Here is a 6,675-nt window from a genome sequence, read left to right on the forward strand (position 1 = left end):
CTTTCTTTTGTGGCTAACATTTCCCATGTGTGGTTTTTCCTCTCTCTCACCTCTCCGCAGAGGGATGTCCGTGTGTGCAGTGAAGCGCCTTGTTTTGATAGGATTTTGTTCTCATAGAAACATGGGCTGCTACGTGTTTGTGTTAAGGAAGAGGACGAGGACGGAACATATAAAAAAATGAATGCATAAGAACATAAGAAAGGCCGTACCGGGTCAGACCAAAGGTCCACCTAGCCCAGTATCTGTCTACCGACAGTGGCCAATGACAGGTGCCCCAGAGGGAGTGAACCTAACAGGCAATGATCAAGTGATCTCTCTCCTGCCATCCATCTCCATCCTCTGACGAACAGAGGCTAGGGACACCATTCTTACCCATCCTGGCTAATAGCCATTTATGGACTTAGTCACCATGAATTTATCCAGTCCCCTTTTAAACATTGTTATAGTCCTAGCCTTCACAACCTCCTCAGGTAAGGAATTCCACAAGTTGACTGTGCGCTGCGTGAAGAAGAACTTCCTTTTATTTGTTTTAAACCTGCTGCCTATTAATTTCATTTGGTGACCCCTAGTTCTTGTATTATGGGAATAAGTAAATAACTTTTCCTTATCCACTTTCTCAACATCACTCATGATTTTATAGACCTCTATCATATCCCCCCTTAGTCTTCTCTTTTCCAAGCTGAAGAGTCCTAGCCTCTTTAATCTTTCCTCATATGGAACCCTCTCTAAACCCCTAATCATTTTAGTTGCCCTTTTCTGAACCTTTTCTAGTGCTAGAATATCTTTTTTGAGGTGAGGAGACCACATCTGTACACAGCATTCGAGATGTGGACGTACCATGGATTTATATAAGGGCAATAATATATTCTCAGTCTTATTTTCTATCCCCTTTTTAATGATTCCTAACATCCTGTTTGCTTTTTTTACCGCCTCTGCACACTGCGTGGACATCTTCAGAGAACTATCCACGATGACTCCAAGATCTTTTTCCTGACTCATTGTAGCTAAATTAGCCCCCATCATGTTGTATGTATAGTTGGGGTTATTTTTTCCAGTGTGCATTATTTTACATTTATCCACATTAAATTTCATTTGCCATTTTGTTGCCCAATCACTTAGTTTTGTGAGATCTTTTTGAAGTTCTTCACAATCTGCTTTGTTCTTAACTATCTTGAGTAGTTTATTATCCTCTGCAAACTTTGCCACCACACTGTTTACCCCTTTCTCCAGATCATTTATGAATAAATTGAATAGGATTGGTCCGAGGACTGACCCTTGGGGAACACCACTAGTTACCCCTCTCCATTCTGAGAATTTACCATTAATTCCTACCCTTTGTTCCCTGTCCTTTAACCAGTTCTCAGTCCATGAAAGGACCTAACCTTTTATCCCATGACAGCTTAATTTACATAAGAGCCTTTGGTGAGGGACCTTGTCAAAGGCTTTCTGGAAATCTAAGTACACTATGTCCACCGGATCCCCCTTGTCCACATGTTTGTTGACCCCTTCAAAGAACTCTAATAGATTAGTAAGACACGATTTCCCTTTACAGAAACCATGTTGACTATTGCTCAAGAGTTTATGTTTCTCTATGTGTCTGACAATTTTATTCTTTACTATTGTTTCAACTAATTTGCCCGGTACCGACATTAGACTTATCGGTCTGTAATTGTCGGGATCACCCCTAGAGCCCTTTTTAAATATTGGTGTTACATTAGCTAACTTCCAGTCATTGGGTACCGAAGCCGATTTAAAGGACAGGTTACAAACCTTAGTTAATAGTTCCGCAACTTCACATTTGAGTTCTTTCAGAACTCTTGGGTGAATGCCATCTGGTCCCGGTGACTTGTTAATGTTGAGTTTATCAATTAATTCCAAAACCTCCTCTAGTGACACTTCAATCTGTGACAGTTCCTCAGATTTGTCACCTACAAAAGCCAGCTCAGGTTTGGGAATCTCCCTAACATCCTCAGCCGTGAAGACTGAAGCAAAGAATCCATTTAGTTTCTCCGCAATGACTTTATCGTCTTTAAGCGCTCCAAGGGGCCCCACTGGTTGTTTAGCAGGCTTCCTGCTTCTGATGGACTTAAAAAACATTTTGTTATTACCTTTGGAGTTTTTGGCTAGCCGTTCTTCAAACTCCTCTTTGGCTTTTCTTATTACACTCTTGCACTTAAGTTGGCAGTGTTTGTGCTCCTTTCTATTTGCCTCACTAGGATTTGACTTCCACTTTTTAAAAGGAAGTCTTTTTATCTCTCACTGCTTCTTTTACATGGTTGTTAAGCCACGGTGGCTCTTTTTTAGTTCTTTTACTGTTTTTCTTAATTTGGGGTATACATTGAAGTTGGGCCTCTATTATGGTGTCTTTAAAAAGGGCCAATGCAACTTGCAGGGATTTCACTTTAGTCACTGTACCTTTTAACTTTTGTCTAACTAACCCCCTCATTTTTGTATAGTTCCCCCTTTTGAAATTAAATGCCACAGTGTTGGGCAGTTGAGGTGTTCTTCCCACCACAGGGACGTTGAATGCTATTGTATTATGGTCAATATTTCCAAGCGGTCCTGCTATAGTTACTTCTTGGACCAGCTTCTGCGCTCCACTCAGGATTAAATCTAGAGTTGCCTCTCCCCTTGTGGGTTCCCGTACCAGCTGCTCCATGAAGCAGTCATTTAAAGTATCGAGAAATTTTATCTCTGCATTTCGTCCTGAAGTGAAATGTTCCCAGTCAATATGGGGATAATTGAAATCCCCCACTATTATTGGGTGATTAATTTTGATAGCCTCTCTAATTTCCCTTAGCATTTCATCATCACTATTACTGTCCTGGTCAGGTGGTCGATAATAGATCCCTAATGTTATATTTTTACTAGAGCATGAAATTTCTATCCATAGAGACTCTATGGAACATGTGGATTCACTAAAGATTTTTACTTCATTTGAATCTACACTTTCTTTCACATATGCAGGGAAGAATTGCTCCAGCTTTGTTAATGATGTGAATTGTTGGGGGTTCATGGGAACAGAGAGAGAAAGAAAAGGAAAAAGCAGAAGGGGAATAGTCACAGCCAGAGGTGCTGGGGCTGGGGGGGGCGGCCGCACCCCCTGCCTTGATGTGGTTACCATCATATCCAGACATCACAGTTTGGCTCAACGGCTCTCAGCACCCAACGTGGCCAGAGTTTGTCTCTGCTCGGCCGTGATCAGCAGGCTGGGCTCTGTGGATAACCTGCCAGAGGGATTTTTAAGGTGATATTTGAAGGACAATAACAAAGTGTCTGTTTATGTTTTGCCAGGGAGTTTTCCCCGTGCAGGAGAGGCTGGGCTGAAGGGGAGACGCTGGCGGGCTGGGGCTGTAACACACGGAGAGAGGGAGATAACGGAAAGCTACACAACAGACAGACAGACTGGCAGGCAGGCACACAGAGAAGGATGGACGGACGGCTGGATTGATTTCTCTCTACAGAAAATATTGGGCTGACATCTTCCTCGGAGCGAGACAGAGACTGGCAGATTCAGAGAGAGGCAGAGACTGAGGGACAGAGCGAGAAGAACTTTACCAAAGCAGGAGTCTTACACTGGCTGCATTGGGAGGAGCCGCTCCAGCTGGCTGGAATTCTTCCTTTCTGTCCACGGCCCTGACTCCTCTGTAGCACCATCCAGCTTTCTTATCCCAAACGGCCCATCGCCCAGGAGAGGTGCACAGCCTGGGCTCTTGCTATCCAGCCTGGAGACCTAATCTGCTCCGAAGCTAGCGAGGGCTGCCACAGCGTATTGCCCCACTCTGCGGCCAAGCCCCACAGCTTTCTCACAGCTTCCAGCCTCCTTACGGCTCTCCGCGGTCTTTAAATCCCCTTCAGGCCCATCGGGACCAGGGCCCTGAATCCCCACCAGGCTCCCAGGCTAAGATCTTGGCAGAGTCGCCAATTAACGGAGATTCTGCATCATTTTCAATAACGCTCCTAGACCCCTGGGGCCAGGTCCTCCGCCGGCATCAATAAGTGTAGCGCCATTGAACTGAGAGGGCCAGATCCCCAGCTCCACCGGGGTCTGGATTCTGCTCCCGCTCCCCCTGACCTGACTCCTGGGGAACTCCATCAGATTCCCTGGGGCTGTTTCCCCTCTCAGCCGCACGCCCTGGTGTAAATCAGAGTAACTCCACTGGAATCAAAGGAGCTGTGTAGATTTCTACCAGCTGAGAATCTGACCCCGACATTGTCTGGGGGGAGGGGACGTTCATGCTCGTCTAGGCTCTCGTGCTGTGTGACACAAGTCAGAGAATCCCCCAGGGGTGTGAAATAGGAGGAACCTGGGCCAGACATGCAGCTGGAGGCCTCTGAAGCCAACAGAGCTTTGGCCTTGGTTTGTGTCCCCCGCTGTTCCCCTGCCCCTTCGCTGTGTCTCTGTGCACAGGGATGTATTCGTGCCCTTGTGTGGTTATGTGTGAGGGTGAAATTCAACGCTGTGCAGAAAGAGGGCAGCATACGTCCTGGGCACCACTTCTCCTCACTTTTCACAGCACAGTAACCCTCCCCCACGCCCACCAGCAGCACCACCAAGAAGATCCTGGCACTGTTGTTCTGGGTGCAGCTCAGACACAGAGCGAGACGACCCGGCCTTCATAGTTCACTCTCTAACTAACCCAAACATAGGAAAGGTTATCAACGCCATCCCTCCTCTTGTCATCGGGATGAACGTTGTGCTGCGTCTTTCTGGGCCTCGCACGTGTCCTCTTGCCCACCTCTTTGCACAATCGGGGGTCAGGAGAAAGGGCATTTAGAGGATTGCAGCCGATTTAACTGAACGAAAGCTTCCCCTTCACTAGCCCGGTAAGCAGAAGAGACAAAAGCCTCATCTTGGACTTCTACTGTGCGTCTACACTAAGGGGTTGGCGGTGGTTAGCAACATCGCTGGGAAGCTCTATAGTGTAGACAAATCCATCGACACCACACACAGAGGGATGTGAGAGAGACAGGGCTAGATTCGGGGGCTCCAGCAGTGATCTCATCGATCCATTTGCTGTGTCCCAGCACCGCAGTTGTAATAAGGCCCCTTGCGATTCCGCTAATCGCTATAATTTCCCGCTCTTCTCCGGGGGGCATCTTACTTGGGAGCCAGGACGAAGGGGCAGAAGCAGACGGTATAATTAATCTCTGTAGCTGTGTTATCCCCAGCCCAGTCAGAGCATCCCACATGGTGCCATGGCCATTGGGATTAATTAAAATGTTGACATTTTTAATGAGTCTGCAGGCTGGGCCTTCTCAGTGCTCTGGTACCAGGCTCAGGAGTTATTCTTGGTTTCCATCAGCTGAGTTCCGTATGTCATTGCCAAGGACACCGGAGCCAGAACTGGATTTGACTCTTTTAATTTGTATTATCCCTATTGTAATCATGGGGATTATGGTGGGACATGCAGTCTGTGACTGAGACATGGGCCCCTTTGTTCAGAACCCAGCACAGATAGAAAGACACAGTCCCAGCGAATGTGACACACATTGAATAGCCGAGAGTGACAAAGGATTTAATTACCCATGTATATAACAGGTGGAGAAACTGAGGCACAATGCGATTTGGTGAGTTACTAAAGGTCAAATAGGGAGTCATCTACAGATCCTGTACTTGAACCCCCATCTCCTCTGTCCCAGGCCTTTGTCTTAGCCACAAGATAATGGTTTGCAAATAATTCCCATGGGCTCTTTAAATGTAGGTGTGATGAATTGATACATTTCTCAGTTACCAAATATTATAGCGGGGATCAGCAACTTTCGGCATGCGGTTTGCCAGGGTAAGCACCCTGGTGGGCTGGGCCAGTTTGTTTACCTGCTGTGTCCGCAGGTTCGGCCGATCGTGGCTCCCACTGGCTGCGGTTCACTGTCCCAAGCCAATGGTGGCGGTGGAGGGAAGCAGCGGCCAGGACATCCCTCGTCCCGTTCCACTTCCCACAGCCCCCATTGGCCTGGAGAGGGGAACCGCGGCCGGTGGGAGCCACGATCGGCCGAACCAGCGGATGCGGCAGGTAAACAAACCAGCCCAGCCAGTCAGGGTGCTTACCCTGGCGAGCCGCGTGCCAAAGGTTGCCGATCCCTGTACTATAGCCACCTGCTCTCCCTGCTTCTCCCTCTACGGCCTCCCAGTGCCCATGGTTTGGAGGTCAATGGAGCTTTCCCATTGTCCGTCAGAATCTACTGCAGTTTTTAAAATCAATGTGCACAATTTGTGCCCTGCTCTTCTATTCCAGGTTTTCTTCTCTCAGTCTCACCATAGTCTGGATTTCTGGCTCTTTGGAAATTGATTCCCTGGACAAATGCAAAGAAACCACAGAGAAAATTTGTGATGAACCCAGCACTGCAAAAGGGGCGCTGCAGTGCAGGGAGTGGTGCAGGCAGCTCAGTAGGGGGCGCTCTTCCCTCGGCATTTGGGCTGTTTCTAGTGCTGGCATGTTTACTCCTGGGGGGATTCTGCACCACTGCACACAGGGCCAGCTCCAGACCCCAGCGCGCGAAGCGCGGGCTTGGGGCGGCATGGCATGGGGGGCGCTCTCCCTGTCGCCGGGAGGGCGGCAGGCACCTCCGGTGGACCTCCGGTGGACCTCCCACAGGCGTGCCTGCAGATGCTCCACCGGAGCCGCGGGACCAGCGGACCCTCTGCAGGCACGTCTGCAGGAGGTCCACCGGAGC

The sequence above is a fragment of the Mauremys mutica genome, chromosome 13, assembly GCF_020497125.1.
Source record: "Mauremys mutica isolate MM-2020 ecotype Southern chromosome 13, ASM2049712v1, whole genome shotgun sequence".
Taxonomy (NCBI): Eukaryota; Metazoa; Chordata; order Testudines; family Geoemydidae; genus Mauremys; species Mauremys mutica.